A 20632-nucleotide genomic window follows, 5' to 3' on the forward strand; every position below is an offset into this window, starting at 1 on the left:
CGGCCTAAACATGGTATCCTACGCCGACGACACCCAGCTCATCCTCTCCCTCACCAAAGACCCCACCACTGCCAAACTCAGCTTCCAGAAAGGAATGCAAGACGTCGCAGTCTGGATGACCAACAGCTGCCTGAAGCTCAACGCCGAGAAGACAGAAGTCCTCTTCCTCGGTACCACCCCTCCTGCATGGGGCAGCACCTGGTGGTCGACTGCCCTCGGAAGCCCACCTACACCCTCAGACCATCCCAAGAACCTCGGCATCGTACTCGACTCATCACTCACCATGAACCGACAAGTTAATGCCCTCACCTCCAGCTGCTTCAACACCCTCTCATCCTCTGCAAAACCTTCAAGTGGATAGCCCCTGAGTCAAGGAAGAAAGTCACCCACGCACTCATCACCAGCAGACTGGACTATGGAAACGCACTCTACGCCGGCATCAACAAGTCCCTACTCCGCAAACTCCAGACAATATAGAACACCGCCACCAGACTCGTCCTCGGCATCCCCCGACACGAACACATCAGCCAACACCTACGAAGTCTCCACTGGCTCCCCGTGGAGAAAAGAATCACTTTCAGAATCCTCACTCACGCCTACAAATGCCTACACAACAACAGACCCAAATACCTCAATGACAGAATCAACTTCCACGTACCCAAAAGAAACCTACGATCTTCCAACCTCGCACTGGCCGAAACCCCGCGCATCCACAGGGCTAGAGCAGGCAGAAGATGCTTCTCTCACGTTGCAGACAAGACCCCCCCCCCCCCCCCCCCGAGTGCCTTGAGACCCTCATGGGTGAGTAGCATGCTTACAATTCCCTGATTGTTTGATTGATTGAATTCTAGGCCACGAGAGTCACTCACACTTTCTATATGGAGCTCTCCAGGCTCAGTAGAGGGATTTGAAGATACCATAGAAGATCCCACTGTATTAAGCTAAGGAGGGACGACAACTACTATATTTTGTATTATGTAGCAAATCCATTCTACATTGGCCTACCTGCACATTTACTTCCCTGACAATAACAGATGAGATATGAGAGAAGTAACACCAGAGTCGCCTCTAAGGGACGTCCTTTATAGTACCCGTTATTAGTGCACTCAGCCCTGCATAAGGCATTATTTGTAATGGACCTTTTATGCCTGTCCGAAGCTTACCATATCAGCATATTTGCACAGCTGTCCTTTACTGCATGAGTTCTCTTCTGCCAGTTTACTATATGGGTTTACCCCAAATTCTTGCCCTTAATGGTGGGTACATGAGTTGCTTACCTGCACGAGGCTTTGAAAAAAAGTTTCGTGAAGGTTTAATGCACTGGATTCTGTTGTTGGCCAGCTGATAAGGGAATTGCTTATTTTCACAAGGCAGTGACGAAATTTGCTCTCACTTTTAATATGTTGGTAATGCAATTTTGTGTTAGTTTAGAATTATAGTCAGCGATTGTATTCATCTCACATAAATTGATTTTTAAATGTAATCCTGTGTTAGATTACATTTTGTCCGGCGCTGCCGGTCAGCTGTCACCAACCCCAAACCCCAAATATTAAAGCAAACCTTTAGCATGGCCAACATGAAATGACACAGGCTGTTCATTGTCCGAGTGTGCACCACAACTTGATCCGATCAAATGCATCTGATCAGCTGTAATTTGAAACGTTGTGCTATAAATGTTTTATTGCATAGTTTACATTTGGAAAGCTGAAACAATTTGTGAGCTGTAATAAAAACCTAGCCTGTATGACATGCTCTCTGGAGTCAGTGTTGGCCACCACCCTTGGTGCTGTTTGACCACATTCCTGTTAGATGTTCCAGCCAATAGCACATTTCCCCTGTGAGTGAGCTAGCTACCTTTGGTCTCCTTGTTATGGCTGCCACTGAGGTCACCAGGCTGTCCAGAGACAGCCATCCTTCAAATACTCTGCCCAAGATCTTAGCTTTGTGTTTTTACTGGGCTTGAAATATCATAGCCTCAGATGACTGTATAGGTTTCCTGGGCTGTCTTCATCATATGGCCTGAGTCCAGCAAAGGGGGACCAGTCTTCTCTGTGTTTGGAGTCAATTTCGAGTCTTCTATTCGTGTATATTGTGAAACCCGTCATTAATGCTTTCCTGCTCTTCCAGAAGTTGCCTGCAATAGGGGGGTTGGCGTGGGTGTCTTCTGCATAATTGGGACATGTCATACCCAGGGAGAAGAGCAATATAAGGAAGAGGGTGGATATACATTAAACAAAAAGAGAGCGAAGTATGAATCATCCTATGTGTCATATTCCACTTAGCCTCTGCTACCGGACTTACATTTCCATTGGACAGCAGTTGAGGAGGTACAGAGTTGAGGAGATGTGGGGAACAATCATTTTGTACGACTAGCCATGTCAGTAAATGCATTTGCACAGAAATTGCAGATACAAGGGGGGGGGGGAGTGAAGGAATCCTGTTATGGGCACTCTATGTGCCTAGGTGTGCAGGTAAAAAAAAGAAAACTGTATTATTAACTGGTTCTCACTGCTACCAACCATCAGCCTCTCACCGGAGGAGGCACCCTCCTCGTTTACTGTTACGCAAACACTTTTTGCTATCCCCTGTACAACCACAGTCATTTAATCAAGAAAATAAAAAATGGGACATCATGGAGAAACGTGTCTCGTCTCCACCTCCTCTTCCTCGAACATAAACTCTGTAGTTCTACCTCTCCTACAGATATGTGCGAGGGTGCATGTGAGACCTTACCGAGGACAGGGTATTTTACTTAGCAGTGGGCAAGCCACGCTTGCAGGACAAGGAGCAAACTAACAAGTTGCATCATCGTGGAAGGAAGGATGATGCAAGACTTGACGCATAGAAGGAGTACATTCAGTTTATCATTGTGTCAGAACTGTTTGGTAGAAGATGAATTGGTCTGCAGCTGGTCTGTGACATCATTGTACTTTAGGGTAGGTATGTTTTCTGCTTGGATTGCTGGTATGTATGTTCAGATCTTTACATTTTGACCGGGATCTATCTGAGTGAGTTCTCTGTGTGCTTTCACTCGAGGTAATAACTGAAGGCTTGCCAGAAGCTGCTGAACGTCTGTGATGTCCTCACAATTATTGCGGCCAGAGTAAATTCAATGGTACCTAGACTAGACTACGGAAACGTGCTCTATCTGGGTGCGAAAAAAGAAGTGCTTCATAAACTTCAAGTAGTCCAGAATTCTGCGGCCAGGCTTCTCTGCCAACTTCCCAGAATCGCTCCTACCTCTGGTGCACTTCGTGAACTTCATTGGCTGAGAATTGAGAACCGCACCAAATTCAAAGCCCTATGCTACATGCATAGAATTAATACGGGCCTAGCTCCCAACTACCTTAGAATCTTGGTCCAACACTATCGGCCCTCTCGGTCACTACGCTCCTCCAATCAATTAAAATTCCAGGTGCCCAGAATCAGACGTGCCAGAATGGGGGGACGTTCTTTTGCCTTCCTAGCTCCTTCTCTCTGGAATTCTCTTCCTTCTTACCTACGTCACGAATGGGTGTTCATTAGATTTCGTAAGGAGCTTAAGACATGGCTCTTTAATCAGTAATCTTCCAGGTTGATCTCCTGATCCTGCCTTGTCTTGCATTGTCCTAGGCGCCGGGAAACCTCCGGGTAGCTGTGCGCTATATAAATCCAATAAATAAATAAATAAATAAATACCTATGAGAAAAATCTGAATTATGCTGAAAAATAGAAAAAGCTGCATGCAAGGTCTCCCAGGGAGCTTCTATCTCAGGGTAGCATTTTCATTTTAGAGTCTTATCTAGGGCTCCTTTTGTGCAAATTCATGCAGGGGTTCCAGGCTTCTTAAATTTGACCTGAGGTGAGATGAGCCAATCCCTTACAATAATGTTGCTCTCTTTGATGATAGGTTGAATTGTTGATCACGTGTGAACTATCAGCATCTCACATTAAGTGACGTTAATAGACAGTATATTCCCAGTGACACTGGCCGAATAAATGAATGTGGGAATGAATAAACATAATCTCGGTGTTTTTGGAAAAGCGTGTTGTTTCTAATTCATTATTGTGAGCCAAGAGAGGTCTATTATGCAGAGGGGAACAGAGGGCCTGATTCACAGAAGTAATTTGAGACGAAAGTCTACCTTTACGACTTTCGGTATTCACAAAGGGCATTTACGAGTAGTAAAGTTAGACTTTTGGTCTAAGCTTAGACCAAAAGTCTAACTTTACTACTACTAAAGTTAGATTTTTGGTCTAAATTAGACTTTTGGTCTAAACTTAGGTAAAAAAAAAGTCTAACTTTACTGCTCCTAAATGCAGCTCAATGCAGATATAATGTGTAGGTCTGATAAAGACGCTTTTTAAAATGTTGGCTTAAATTCTCGGTTTTGAAGTAGTGGCTTATTAGAAAAATCAACCACTAAAGAGGAATGTTGTTTAGAAGCGACTTTCGCCAGTTAAGCTGAAGAGGTATTAACTTACAGGGAACCATGTTTACTGCAACAGGATGCCCATGGATTTTCAGTTGTTTCAGTACCTTGGTATTGAAACAGGGCTAATTTAGATGTGGCAGTTGGAATTGCTCTGTTTTTACGGTCAGTTAAATAGAATTTTATGATGAATTATGATATGAGGGGGTTGTTGGGTAGTAAGATGGGTAGTAAGACGGGACCATTTATTGATTTTAGTTGTCAATTGTGTTTTTAGAATCTTAATATGGACAATTGTCTACATAAACTTATTTTCTACCTTTCTACATACCTTGGTACTGACAAAGGACTGAGGGTAAATTACAATGTGGCAAATCTCTGAGGTCTTCAAATGAGTCAATAATTTAGGATACGTGTAAGAAACTATTTTCATTATTCTATAGTTTATTCCGAATTAGATATCTACTAAGAGTTTGTGCTGATGTAGTCAATCGGAAGAATCTCCGTTCGAACAATTATTCTTTTATGTGTATATTGTTCATTAACTCATTAAATAGTTTTACATTCACGACTGAAGGAGTAGACAGCATTTCCTTAACTTATTATGTAAATGTACATTCAGAGACCACGGATATTTTCTCTGTGTATTGACTGTTATGTGCTTTAAAAGATTATACAGAGGGGAGGCAGTGCACATTGTAACTGCATGTTTACTGAATGGGAAACCACATGTCCTGTGCATAGTACATGCATTCCCGGGGCACATTAGTGCAAGGGCTAAAGTCAACTTAGTCTTAGTAAACCGATAGGGGGACAGCCCATCTTCTGTTCAATGTTTTACCTCAAAAATGCACGAAAAACAAAGGGGAATCCATGTCAATGTTTATGCTGGTTGCTCTGTAGCTTCAACAGTAGAAAGGATATGTCAGTAGAAAAGGGAAGAATTCAGTACTAGATAAGAGTTGATGAGGTAATGGGTTCTTGTCTGTCTGGAGGCACTGCAATTGTATGATTGGCTGATCACATGTTCATGAAAGTGTATGACAGGAAAGTTCTAAGAGTTAGAGATAAATTGGTCTATGGGCAGAGCAGAGTGGTGGATGGGCGCTTCTTGTGAGACAGCACGGAGTAGGTCTTTACTCAGCCATGTCTAGCGTGGGTGACAGGGACTTTTTTCATCACCCCAGAATTGAGGGACACCCTGACCAGATGGAGTCCTTAAGCTTGACAGGGAAAACTGCAGTCTCCATTAAACTACATCATCAAAGGATTCAAAGGGACCCATGTGCTGGCAGGCAGTACACTAGACCTCATTGAGGCAACACTGGTTAGATTTTCCAAGGCCATCTTACCCAGATGGGGAGGCACAGAAGAAGGAGACAGAGATGATTTGCTGATCTTGGATATAAACAGAAGCCTGGAATCCACCCAGCTTGTAAGTATGTTCCGTTTGGAAGATGCACGATGGAGACTGTCTAGGCCCCCTAACCTGAACTGAAGCACTTGGATGTACACTGAAACGTGCCATCCCTATAGTATGTGAACCACAGCGTACCTGCTCCTATATCGGTAGTACCATTAGAAACAAGTAACGTAGTGCCACATGGTGGGATTGTAAAACACGTAATGGATAAACAGGTTGTGAGATGTGCATATTTTGACTAGAGACATGTTGAAGATGGTGTGAGATCTTTGTGAAGGCCATGTAGATGTTTTCCACTTTATTCAGTGCCAGGGGATACAGTTAGGGGAGTTTTGCTTTAAAGTGAGCTAGAATCCACAGTTAGGGCACAGATAAGACATGGTTTAGAGTAGAGTTGGCATACCGAGACACAATTGGTAGACACATTGGGGCATATATATCAAAGAATGGTTTTGCGATTCTCAAATAGCGATTTTTTGAGAATTGCTATTTAAGAATCGCAAAACGAGATGTAATTAAAAATTCGCAAATATTTTGCGATTCCCTGACATTCCTTAATTACGACTCGCAAATTGCGACTCGCAATTAAGGAATGGCTTCCCATTCATTTCTATGGGCCAAGAGGCCTAAAGGACACCCTGTTGCACGCCTAAAATGTGCATGTGTCATGTGTGCACATGTGGTGCACATACATGCCCTAAGGACATGTATGTGGGCCTCATGGCACTTTGAAAAATGCAAAAAAGTGCATTTTTCAAAGAAATCGCAAATTACCACCAACCTGAAGTTAGTGGTAATTTGCGATTCCTTAAGCTAAAATCACACAACTTGGGTGCTTCCTACATTGCATTTGAGGAATCGCAATTTGCGATATCTTAAATGCATTTGCAAAATAGAGAATCACAAATTTTGCGATTCCCTATTTTGGGGGGGCCTTTTGGGATGATACATCCCGAAAGGCTTTTTCCTGTTTGCAAATGGGCCGATTCTGAGAATTGGCCCATTTGCGAACGGGAATGGGCTTGATACATATGCCCCATTGTTTGAGGGCTTAATGGAGATTGTGCACACACATGTTTTAGATGGGTGACGTGTGTTAGAACTTTGTTTTTATCCAAGTCCCCCATGCTTTGTTTTGACATGCTAAGAGTGCAACTGTAGTGCACCTGATAGAGGTGCCCAAAGTGAAATTCTTATGCCCTGCAATCTCATGGTCTACTCTGCCATAAGGAACCTGCTGCCAAAACAAGTGAGGGAGCTGGTAATAGTGAGCAAGAGAGGCTGGCATGCTTAACTTGCTCCACGCCTGCACATCAGTACGCCTTTGTGGGCAGACAGCACAAGTGTAAAGTAGAAGCACGAATGGTAATTCCAAATTCTGGACTGAAAGGGTGATCCACTACCAAGCTGATGATGGAAAAGCAGATCACAGGGATTTTTCTATTGATGGGGTGGAAACAGGTTAAATTCCCCTGCTAGTATGTCTGGTGCCATTAATCTCGCAGAAAAGAGCACTGGACAGCAGGTGTTGGGGGTGTAATATAATCTGAACATGACACTGATGAACCCATACGCAGTATAATTGAAACAGCATAGGCTAGTTGCCAAGTAAGAGGACCAAATCATCACATCACATCAGTGCAGGAGGGAATTTTACCAGCATTAGCATGCTGTCGCTGCGTTGGTGTGAACTATCAGCATCTCACATTAAGTGACATTAATAGACAGTATAATCCCAGTGACACTGGCTGAATGAGTGAATGGAGGAATGAATAAACATAATCTCAGTGTTTTTGGAAAAGCCTGTTGTTTCGAATTCATTATTATGAGCCAAGAGAGGTCCATTATGCAGAGGAGAACAGAGGGCCCGATTCACAGAAGTAATTTGAGACAAAGGTCTACCTTTACGACTTTCGGTATTCACAAAGGGCATTTATGAGTAGTAAAGTTAGACTTTTGATCTAAGCTTAGACCAAAAGTCTAACTTTACTACTACTAAAGTTAGACTTTTGGTCTAAATCAGACTTTTGATCTAAACTTAGATAGAATTTTACCAGCATTAGCATGCTGTCGCTGCGTTGGTAAAGTGTGTGACTTTATAAGGGTTTGGCCATTAGTAGGCATTTGCAGTAGCGGCCGGCATGGCTCGCGGGTGGGGGGGCAGGCGCTGAGTCGCACGTGGAGGGGGGGGTCAATAATTTAAAAAACGTTTAAACCGACCTTTCTGCTGGCCCGGGTCCCACGTCTTCACTGCTCCTGCTCCCCTGCCTCCGACAGGAACAGGAAGCAGACAGCCTGCCTTCCCTCCCCTAAGCCAATCACAACGCTCAAGTAGAGGGTTGTGATTGGTTGGGACGCTGCCCAGCCAGGAGTTGTAGGGGATGGCATGTTCTCCATGTAGGCTGCAATACTGCCTGCATGGAGAAGTGCAGAGTGTGCATGATTGATTTGGGCAGCCCGAGAGGGCCGACCAAACAGTCTCTGTGTACTCAGGAGTGGACAAACCACTCCTGCCCTGCACAGGCAGCTCCGCCCACCCATCCGCCCACAATGTGCAAAGATCATAAAATGGCATTAACCAAAAGTTATTACCATTTTATGTTTTGGCTTTCTCGCACTGCGAGAAAGCAGTGGGGCAACGCTCCTTCACCCTAGTGGAGGAGCCGCCCCTGGTCATTTGTGCTCTTCTGTGGGCACCACTATTTGAAGCCAAGATGTTTTAGTAACACACATTAGTCTTTGTTTGACCCCCGGACCATGACGATTCGTACTGAGCAGAAAGAAACGACAGATTTCCTTGAGTCATTGCCACATTTTTAACATTTTACAGGAGGAAAGACCCATTATGGATAGACGAGTCCTGCCAAGGACCCAATGACTTAGTTTATGAGTTCCTTTAGGTCAACTGTCTAACTTGCACATGAATGCATAAGACATATAGACCCTGATTATGATAGGGGGCGGTCGGACCGCCGCCTGATATCTCGACAGTCAGGAGACCGCCCGACAAGCAGACGGTGGTCCAACCACCCAATTACTATAGAACCGTCCTGCTGGAAGTCGGAAAGCACTATATGTACCCTCTGGTCCACTTTGCAGTGGAAAAAGAACTATTGATGGACAGAATGCAGAACAATGTCATACATTCACCCCAGTACAGAGATCTGGGCCTAAATCCATCATTTTTTTGCTCACCATGCCGTTCCTGTTTGAACCCAGCCATATGCAAATCAGTCTTGACCCTGTGCCTCATGGGAACAGTCCAGCCTAAACTGCCAAGCCAGGTCCTCCCTGGACTGGAAACAAGCATCCTAGGACCGGTTTCGGGGTTTCACCCCTCTTCAGCCAGGATAGCTTGATTCCAGTGGCATGGAGAGCACGGGACTCACGTCTGAGCATACCCGTCCCACTCGGGGTGACAAATGCAAAAAAAACTATTGATGGACAGAATGCAGAACAATGTCATACGTTCACCCCAGTACAGAGATCTGGGCCTAAATCCATCGTTGTTTTGCTCACCATGCCGTTCCAGTTTGAACCCAGCCATCTGCAAATCAGTCTTGACCCTGTGCCTCATGGGAACAGTCCAGCCCGAACTGCCAAGCCAGGTCCTCCCTGGTCCTCCATGTCTGAACTGGGGTGGTGGAGTCAGCTAAAGAATGATGATGGATTAAACCCAGATCAGTTTACGGGGGGTGAGTGTTTGATTTGCTCAACAAGACTCTTTTTTGGCTTAAAGAAAATAGGCCTTTGCCTAAACCCTTGGAGGGACGGATCATCCACGTTAGGAGAGTTGGCTGGATCGGTTCTAAACAAAAAACAATAAATGGGGATTGTATTATTGTAAATTTTGATGACCCAAGGGTGGCTAGTTATGTATGTAGTGGGCCCCAGAGGGAGTATAGCCCAACCGCCAGTGGGGGTCAAATTGGCATCCATGACCTTAGCTACTTCAATCCCCCAAACTTGCCTGGGAAGACAGCCGGTTCCTCTGGGTGGGAGGAGAGAGGTGGCAGACAGTTCTGTGGACCCCTCCTCCACCCTAGCTTCTCTGATAAGCCTCCATACCTGCCACGAGATTGGCTTTTGCAACATTATTGACATACTGCCTGTCCAACATGGGTGACGCACATTGAGGCAACAGAGGAGTTATCAAGCAATAGTCTAATGACTGGTGCGGGATTGGTGAGGTCTCCCACCTGTATTCCATCCAATCTAAATTCCTCTAGGGAGCAATTGCAATCACCTTTGTCATGTCCTAAAACTCTTGTCCCGTCTCTCCCTATTAGGGCTGCACTGAAGGAGGTCATTGTATTTAAGGAGACCACGTCGTTGCCGTCCACCGAGGCGACTGCAACTACCGCTAGTGCCCCCCTTGTTAGTAATTTGGAACTAGGGTGGGATGGGGGTGGCAGTGTCCCATTGAAGGTTGTTAGTTGGAATATAGCAGGACTCGGACGAAATATAGGTATACCAGATTGGAATGCTATGATAGAATCATTTGGGATTTGTTTGTTCCAGGAGACTTGGTCCCTGGAACCTCAACACAAGATGGGCTACACCACCTATTCTGTCCCTGCTATACGTCCAAAGGGAGGGAAAGGTCGTCCCTCGGGAGGGCTGACAATCTGGGTGAATATCTCCCTGCGATATTCTATCAAATTTATAACTACGAAGTCACCTGATCTCCAAAGGCTAACAGTCAGAGGTCCCTGTGGAGGGAAAGTACTCGAAATTCTCAACATTTATGTTAGAGGAGCACGGGGGGGTTCATCTACGTTATCCTCAACTGGCATTGATGAGGAACTCAGAAACATTAAAACTGATGCCTTTATCATGCTAGCTGGGGATTTTAACTGTACGTATGAACCCCTTGCTGTGGACGATGTGCTGGGTAATAGAGAAGACGACATCAGGAGAGGCATCCCATCATTGCAAATTCCGCCAATCAGGAGATGGAATCAAGGCGCTATCGATTTCAATGCACTCTGTATGGAGTATGACCTTAGAGCCACTAATGGTAGATCCAAATCAGACCAAATGGGGGCCCACACGTTCAACAGAGTAGGGCATTCCTCACGGATTGAATACATTCTGCTGAACTATTGTTTGTGGCCTTACTTGTTGGATATGGCGGTTTTGCCGTCCACTGACAGTGACCATAATCCGTTGTCCTTATCCCTGTCCCCCTTTTGGTTGGGCCACTCCCCACTCCGAATCCCACACATGTGGAGAGCTACACATGAAGTATGCCCTTCAAATTGTGGCAGGCGCCTAAAATGGAACAATTTTGTTGCCAAGTAGTGTATGATTCAGGAGGTAAAATCAATAATGACAAACATCCCTCCACGCTTAGACTCTCCCTCAACTAGTGCACAGGAGATCTCATTATTGTTTGACCAAACCACGCACGCACTAGGTGAATTATTCTTAGTCCCCAATGTGGGAAAAAGACCTAATAAAAGAGGCGCCACAAAGGGCAATGTTGGGTGGTTTACCCCTGTCTGCCGAGATGCCAAAAGGGAATTAATTAAGGCGGTTAAATCCAAGAATAGAGCCTTGATTAGCGCCGCGAGGGGCAATCAAAGGAGAGTTATAAATGAGGCTAAAATAGCATGGGAGAATCAGTTTTGGCATGATCTAAAGGCTGCTAGCTCAAGGAAGGACTCCAAGGGTTTCTGGGACCTACTAAGAGCAAGGGATAAGCCCGTGGACTCATTAATAACATGCAACATACCAGAGGACGCATGGTTTGACCACTTCTCACAGCTCTATACTGTGGCCCCGGGTGTGGAGACATGTCTGACAGAATGCCACCCTATAGTATCCTGTGAACTCATTGAGGAGCAACTGTTCACAGCCAAGGAAGTGCTGGGGGCGATTACATGCCTTGTCCCCACAAAAGCTGCAGGCCCGGATGGCTTGCCAGGGGACTTGTTACGTATCAACCCAGTGGAGTGGGGGAAACTCATCGCTGCCCTACTGAACGCTAGCTTCAGTGGGGCAACTTTCCCGGGTTCATGGAAGGGTGCCGAAGTTGTTCCCATCTTCAAAAAAGGGAGTCGGACCGACCCCGCCAATTATCGCCCCATAAGTCTCTTGGACTCCTCCCAGAAAGTGGCAGGTAAAGTAGTCCTAGGCAGGATATTACAATGGGTTGAGGAAAAAGGCATTCTTTCTGATTTTCAGGCCGGTTTTAGATCAGGTATGGGGACGATAGAGCAATCTTTCCGGCTTTTGATGCTCTATTGGAAAGTAGTTGTACTGGGCAAAGGCAGTCTGTATCTTGCTTTTATAGATTTGCGGACTGCCTTTGACCTGGTTCCGCGCAACCAACTCTGGAGTGTGCTGAATGATCTGGGCATCCCTCCATACCTTCTAAGTTTACTGGTAAAGTTGCATGCTGACAACTTTGCGCAGATCAGGTGGGGTAATCAGGGTCAAAAAACAAATCGAATACCTGTAAATAGAGGAGTACGCCAGGGGTGTGTTTTAGCGCCCACTCTGTTTTCTCTGTATGTAAATGGAGTGGTGGAACACCTATCGGAAGTTCCATCAGATGCACCATCCCTGGCCGGTAGAAGAATACCTACTCTTCTATTTGCAGATGACAACCTCCTGATCTCTAAAACCCCGGCCTGCAGAGCCTGTTATCTAGCTTCAAATCCTTTTGTGATGAAAGGGGGCTAGTTATTAATACTGGGAAAACCAAGTATCTAGTTCTTAACCCTCCGAAAAAGACAGTCAAACCACCAACTCTAGATTCTGTTTCCCTAGAGAGGGTTACTGAGTTTGATTATCTCGGCATCCGCCTCTGTGACTCGATGAGTTGGAAATGTCATCTCCACAAGATGTTGTTGACTCATAAAAGGGTACTGGGTGTCCTTCTTAAGGAACAACGTGCCTCAACCCTAAAACCCATTGCACCAATTCTTGATATTTATAGGGCAAGGGGTGTTAATGCAGCATTATATGGGGCCGAACTCTGGGGGGTACAAAGGTAGAACAGTTATCTCGCTCTGAAAGCAAGTTTTTTAAAGATCTAATGGGGCTTCCCTATAGCACCCCAACCCTCCCACTGTTATTAGACATGGGGATAAGATCAATTAGTGACCAGGCTAGGCTCCGCCCTCTCCGTTTATGGGCGAGAATCTGGAGAGTCCCAGAGTTGTCTTGCTTTGCGGTTGGCCTAACTGACGTGCTGGAGTCACCAGGCTGGTCCAAGATTCAATGGCTGAGGGAAGTCAAGCGCCTTCTCCTCAACATAGGTCTCGGCAACGCCTGGGTCAACAGAACTGCCCCCCCCAAAATCTGTGTTAAAGAAATTATATTGGAATTGGGTAGCTGATGGCAGATCTAGTAATTCCAAACTGTGTAGGACTTCCTTGGATTTTCTATTAGTAAAAGATATGCCCCTTTGTGAACCATACCTGGACATCGTCACAAAGCGTTGGGATAGGGCATTGTATTTCCAATTTAGGATAGGCCTACTTCCTGTCGGGGAACTTACCTCTAGGTGGAAGGCCTCGGCCCAAACCATTCCTTTGTGCCCATTTTGTGAGTACAGGATAGAGTCAATCCCGCACCTGTTTTTTGAATGTCCGGCCTCTGTACTTCCCCGCAGTAGGTGGTTAAAACCACTCTGCAAAGAACTTGGGACAAGGCATTTTAAGGAGGCCTTACGTATTTTAAAAAATGACCCACGCCCACTTTTTGCCTGTGGTATAGCCAAGTTCCTGGGTTGGGCCTGGCGCATTAGATCAACTAGGCTTTTGTATCTTGTTTAATCTGTTTTTTTAAATGATTTTACTTAATTTATTGGGGTCATTTGTAATATGAATTGTATGACAACGCATTGGCTCCTTTTACTGTTTTATTGTTCTATGCTAAATGTACTGCTTTTTAAGATATTTCTTATATCGAAATAAAGCCTATGATGATGATGGATTTGCTCAAGCGCTCCGTCCATCATCCCCTTTGGTATCGCTTTGTCTGCCCTAAGTTGGCAGGGTATGCCCAGACGTGGGTCCCTTGCTCACTTTACCACTGGATTCAAGATAGCCTGGCTGACGAGGGTTATGAACCCGAAACCGGACCCAGGATGCTTGTTTCCGGTCCAGGGAAGACATGGCTTGGCAGTTCGGGCTGGACTGTTCCCATGAGGCACAGGGTCAGACTAATTTGCATATGGCCATGTCTGAACTGGGGTGGTGGAGTGAGCTAAAGAATGATGATGGGTTAAACCCAGATCAGTTGACTGAGGGTGAGTGTTTGATTTGCTCAAGCGCTCCGTCCATCATCCCCTTTGGTATCGCTTTGTCCGCCCTAAGTTGGCAGCTTATGCCCAGACGTGGGTCCCTTGCTCACTTTACCACTGGATTCAAGATAGCCCGGCTGACGAGGGTTATGAACCTGAAACCGGTCCCGGGATGCTTGTTTCCGGTCCAGGGAAGACATGGCTTGGCAGATTGGGCTGGACTGTTCCCATGAGGCACAGGGTCAGACTGATTTGAATACGGCCATGTCTGAACTGGGGTGGTGGAGTGAGCTAAAGAATGATGATGGATTAAACCCAGATCAGTTGACTGGGGGTGAGTGTTTGATTTGCTCAAGCGCTCCGTTCATCATCCCCTTTGGTACCACTTTGCAGTGGCCCATGGGGGAAGGGACCCTGTTTGGGTCCTCCAAAGTCAGTTCTTGGAAAAGGACATCGTAATCCCAATTGCGGTGCCTGCCTTGGCGCCGCCTCCATTCGGTATCACAATTCTGACCGCCGCCCCATTGAGATCTGTAGATCCTGTCGGAGGCAGTGGTCTGTCCGCCATCTGTCAATGGTATGGCCACCTGCATGGTAATACAGCGGTTGGACCGAAGGGCGTTCTGTCGGTGCAACTGCCACCACCACCCTGGCAATGGCAGTCCCACCGACATCATAATCAGACCCATAGTTTGCAGAATATAAATAAGAATAGCATGCTAACCTTGTATACAACATATGTAAGAAAATGGTAGCAAATATCAGAAGAATAATGATAATAGGAAGCATGACAAAAGTATACAGCATGACGAACCTAAGCATGTTATGCATTGGTAGATATATTTCCTACGCACTCTAGCCCCAATTGCTACTAGTTACGTTGTGCCGTCACAAGAAGTGGGTTGAGTTTTAACGGGGTGACCCATGTAAAACTACCAAACCTGGGTTTGTGTTGCAGTACAGTATAATAATGGTCATGGTAGCAAATTCTAATACAAATTAATAGCACAAAAGCATTCACCACTCATATTTTTATAATGCTCTAGTCATATTTAATTCCAAGGTTGACAAGCATTAAATGCGATATAACTTCAAACCAGTAAATGGCAACAGAGATGCTCCAAAAAATAGCAGTGAAATTGTTATTTACAGTGCTCTTAATGTGAGGGAAGAAGAAAAGGGGGTAGGATAGATGGTGGTGAGTCCGTGAGTGAAGGACAAGGAAAAGGTATGGTTACATATATACATCATTTACACATGGAGTAGAACCTAAAATAGGTAAACTGTTCCTGTGTATAGACATAGCTCAATTGTACATGTTATTCGTCACAGTTTATCCATTGAGCTTGTGATGAGGGTTGTATATTGTCTACGTTTCGACCCCTGGAGTTGAGGGTAACTTGTGTCCTCGCGTTGGGGTCTTCTTCAGGACAGGGCTGAGAAGAGCAGCTATGGGTAAGGGGAAAATGTGTGAGAGGAGCAATGCTATTTAAAAGAAGGGGTGAGTGCTATGGTAAGTGAGGTAACTACTACCTACTTGTAGAGGAGGCACGACGAGTGTGCGTTCAGGAAGGAATAGAGCTCATACGTAGCTTTATATAGGGAAAGGTGGTATGTGAGGTCATCAATCTCTCACAAAGGAGAATTAATCCAGACAAAATCTAATAAAAAGGAGAGAGAGGGTCATCAGAATGTGGCTCAAATTTCTGCCTAAACAAAGGATCTACCTAGACAAGGAAATGAACGGCTTGCAGCTGGTGGAATATCGCAGTGTGCGAAGGCAGTGGAATAACCATCGGATGACAGGAGGCTGAAGGTTTATGGAGGAAACAATTGTGATGTGGCAAAATTAATCGTAACAGTTGAAGTAGACAGAAAAACAGCGTAAAAATACTAGATATCGAGTAAGGGAGCCAGTGTTGGTCTGCCGGCTGGGTTCAAATTCAAATCCTAATGGTGACAAGCAAGCGTGACAGCATAAATTAAACGCTTGATAAGGATTGGCGTACCTACACTCTACGATTGCCAGCCTGTACAGAAAGGCATCCTAATGTGTTCAGGTATGCCAGACAATTTAAATTAAACGTTACAAAGAGGGGCAGACTAGCGTAACTACTCTCATCGACTGCAATACCAAAAACCAAATCGGTCATGGGCTAAGCATTAAAAAGGTAAGAGAGCTGCTTACCTCATCCACAGCCGCCCGGCTCGAGAATGGGCGCGGGTGTCAGGACGTGCGTTAAAAGAGGTGAAGCTGACAGGTGTACGTGCACCGCGTGGTGCAGCCGCTTAGTGCTGTGGGGGGGGCTCGTCATCCAGCGACCAATGGGGAAGGGGAGAGGTGTCATGGCCAGCTGGGCTGTCTTCTCCCTTGCGGAAGTGGCACAGTTATGTTGTTAAATGGAGAAATGCATGTAAGGTGTTCGGTGTGGCGATATAAGGGGACCTGTAAGGGGCTCTATGAATCGCACTCTCAATAGCAAATAGTGAGGCACATTAGTAAAATAAATCGGTCTACACAGAGGTGATTGACATAACGTCTAAAGAGTGTGTAAATCTCACATGTTCTATGACATAGATGCGTAGTTGTCAGACCAACGAGTTCATGATCTCAAAAATACAAAAGACATCATCATGTACAATCAGGGTCTAACCTGTGCATGAAAAATACACTCATTACATTAGCAATCAAGCGATATCAACTGTAGAGGGGTTACAGGACATTGAAAAGTATTAAAAAATATCTAACATCATAGCATGAGGTATCCTCATTACATTCGCGATAGGGTCCATTAAGACGTTGGAAGCAGCAGTGGGCTTGTTTCTGATGTGAGTAAGTATTGTGTGTATGGAACCCTAAAAAGATGGGTCTAGCCTGTATGTCATAGCTTTATTCAGTTGACAATCCTGCTAACTGGGCATTCGTGCCATCTTGTTCGTTAAGTCCATTGGTCACAGTGTCCACGAGGTACTTCCATTTACACTCCCTCAAGTTCAGGATAGGTCCCAGGTCACCACCCCGTTGACCCACAGATACTTTCTCGAGTACTAACCACTTAATGGATTCAGGTGTATGTGTGTGATTGGTAAAATGTTCAACAAGAGGGGCCCCTATTGTCTTACATAGGATTCTGCTGCAGTGTTGTAAGATCCGTGATTTGTTTTTTTGTCTTGTTTGTCCAACGTACAGCTGGTTGCACGGGCAGAGGATCGCATATATTACATCGCATGAACTGCAGTTGGTATGAGCTTTGAGATCTAAGGTATGATGTTTGTAGTGGAATGTTTTGGTTTCGATGGTCATCTTACACGCCTTACATTTGGTGCACGTAAAGTGTCCCACCACTTCGGATAGATTCCACAAACTTTGGATAGTCTGTTTGGGTGGCATGTCCAACAATGAGTGGACGACATGGTTTCTAACGTTTTTGGCCTTTTTGAAAGCATGCATTGGGGGTTCGTGGACTTCCAGGTCATCTGAAATTAATCCCCAATGGCCGATAATAATCTTCCTAATGTCATTGCTTCTGGTGCAGTATGTAGTGACACATATCATTCTGTTGTCTGTGGTTTGACGTTGTTTCGGTATCAACAGTGTCTCTCTGTTGTTGTACCATGCCCTCTTGCGTGCTCTTTTTACAAGTCTTTTAGGGTAGCCTCGTTCCAAGAGGCGTGCGATCAGGTTGTCCGATTCGCGAAAGAAATCATCCTTCAGTGAGCAGGTCCTCTGTATCCGGAGAAACTGGCCGAATGGTAGGTTATCGCGAAGTCCCCGGGTATGGTGGCTGGTATACCACAGCAGGGTATTGCTTTCAGCCGGTTTCCTATATAGGGTGGTGTATAGGTGGTCTCCCGATGTCTTAATGCTAATATCCAGGAAGTCGATGGAATGTCTATCCCAATGCATGGTGAATTTGATGTCACTGGAGCGGATGTTCAGCCAATCAAAGAAACTTGTCAGTTCCGTCTCATCTCATCTCCTGTCCAAATGAGAAGCACATCATCTATGTATCTTCTCCATTCAGTGATGTGACACATGAAAGTATTGGTTGTCGAGAAGATGTGGTTGTCTTCTAAATTGTCCATGAAGAGGATCGCTTTGAATGAAGAATTCATTTTGAAAAATAAAAAGTTCATCATCATAGCTACTTCCAACAATTCCACTATGAACTCAGTCGGGACATTGGTCGGTTGGGGTCTTCCTTCCAGGGCTAGTCTCATGGAGTCCAACGCTGGTCATTGGGGGATACTTGTGTAGAGTGAGACGATATCTAGTGTCACCAATAGTTGTTTGTTTAGGTCAAACTTCATTTCGTCCACCAGGTTAATCACCTGCATTGTATCTCGGAGGTAAGTCCTCGTGGTTTCAGCCAATGGCTTCAGGAAGAAGTCAACGTATTGGCATACCAGCTCCAAGAGTGAGCCACAGCCGGAAATGATAGGTCTACCTGGTGGTTATATATATAAAGAGCTACGTATGAGCTCTATTCCTTCCTGAACGCACACTCGTCGTGCCTCCTCTACAAGTAGGTAGTATTTACCTCACTAACCATAGCACTCACCCCTTCTTTTAAATATCATCGCTCCTCTCACACATTTTCCCCTTACCCATAGGTGCTCTTCTCAGCCCTGTCCTGAAAAAGACCCCAATGCGAGGACACAAGTTACCCTCAACTCCAGGGGTCGAAACGTAGACAACATACAACCCTCATCACAAGCTCAATGGATAAACTGTGATGAATAACATGTACAATTCAGCTATTTTAGGCTGGAAAGGTTCTACTCCATGTGTAAATGATGTATATATGTCACTATACCTTTTCCCTGTCCTTCACTCACTGACTCACCACCATCTATCCTACCCCCTTTTCTTCTTCCCTCACATCAAGAGCACTGTAAATAACAATTTCACTGCTATTTTATGGAGCAAATGTGTTGCCATTTAATGCTTTGAAGTTATATCGCATTTAATGCTTGTCAACCTTGGAATTAAATATGACTAGAGCATTATAAAAATATGAGTGGTGAATGCTTTTGTGCTATTAATTTGTATTAGAATTTGCTACCACGACCATTATTATACTGTACTGTCACAAGAAGTGGGACAGAGAGTTGCATACCTGAGTGAGAATAAATGCAGCCCTTGGCCAATACTGCCCAAAGATAAAACAAGGCTGTGTCTGGGAAAGATGCTATACATCGTTACATCATTAATGAGAAGGGGTTATTTTCTATGGTGATGTTTGGTGATAAAAGTAGGGTGAAACTTTGTAGTAAGAGTGTGCTTAAGTGATGGGCTCGGTACCCTAACACAATTGGTGCATAGTCCTTATAGTTCAATAGAGGCAGAACTGTGCATCCCTAATAGCTAAGAACATCCAACGTATTGTGTGTACCTGAAATATAAGTACATTATCATAAATATCAACAACTAATAATAGTGAACATAAATGTAGCAATGCAGTCTCATATAACCTTTATAAATAGCCTTATACAGAGGAGGTGAGGTCACACGAAGCACGATTATATGTCACAGGTCATTTAGGCCTCGCCCATTACAAATAATGGTGTATGTATGACAGTATTTACCAGGTGGTTAGTTTCTGTTGGGTAGGGAGGTCGTTTATTTTAAGGGTTATGGCTTTGGTTCCTTTCTGATTAACATGAGAGTACACCCTCTTTGGTGTTGATAGGAATATTGCTCCAGTGTTCAGCTGGTTTAATGGAGATGGTTTGCCTTCTGTTTTTTTTCTTTTTGCATTTATTTCTTTGCAGTCCAGTGTACCAGTGTATTGTGACTCTGGTGTGCCACTGCCACCTGATATTGCAGTTTTCTCATCTATGTAAGCAGAAGTTTAATTTCTAGTGCCTTTGAATGTGATACTGCTAGTTGTGAAGATGATATAGGTTTGGTGGGTGAGCCATTGCAGTTCTTTCAGCATTGATGTGAAGTGGTAGAACTATGTCATAAGCCATATTGCAGCACATAGGAGGTCTTTTGTGGGGCTATTACGGAGTTGGGGAGGTCACTGATTGGCTGCTACCTCTCTCAAAGGGTGGGAAACGCAGTTTTTCTGAAGTTGGTGTCCAGTTTCCCTTTTTTCAGGAGAGAGAGCTAATATCTTGCTGTCTTAGTTTTCCTAAAGTATACAAAAAAAGTGATGGATGGAATGCTTGAATTAATCTAAGCCACTTGTAAGTACTTGAGCCACATCCCAGTCCATCATTATTTTGCACACCTTTGCACCTCTGTTTGGATTGTTTGGACTCAGCCATATGCAAATCAGTCTTGACCCCTGCCCAGTGGGAACAGTCCAGCCCAAAGGGAAAGGCCATGTCCTCCCTGAACCCGAACACAAGCAACTCAGGAAAAACAATGGATTGGGATGCGGTTTGAGTGTTTGCCAGTGGCTGTGATTTAATTCAAGCATTCCATCAATCACCTTGTTTTTTGTTGTATTCGCTTTCCTGGCATAGTGATGTTTGATTAGAAGGACTGTGTGGAGGATTAATTTGACTGATTCTGCAGTGGCGATGACC

The 20632-nt window shown here is 44.8% G+C and overlaps 1 long non-coding RNA gene across 1 annotated transcript in view; it reads right to left on the reverse strand.

Moving 5' to 3' along the window:
- The window catches only part of LOC146785815 (uncharacterized), a 46858-nt gene extending 30501 nt beyond the window's left edge, over nt 1–16357 (reverse strand). The window contains exon 1 of the long non-coding RNA XR_014970627.1: nt 16281–16357. This is a non-coding gene — a long non-coding RNA (uncharacterized LOC146785815). The remainder of the gene's footprint in view (nt 1–16280) is intronic.
- Nucleotides 16358–20632: the final 4275 nt, after the last annotated feature.

The sequence above is a fragment of the Triturus cristatus genome, chromosome 11, assembly GCF_964204655.1.
Source record: "Triturus cristatus chromosome 11, aTriCri1.1, whole genome shotgun sequence".
Taxonomy (NCBI): domain Eukaryota; kingdom Metazoa; phylum Chordata; class Amphibia; order Caudata; family Salamandridae; genus Triturus; species Triturus cristatus.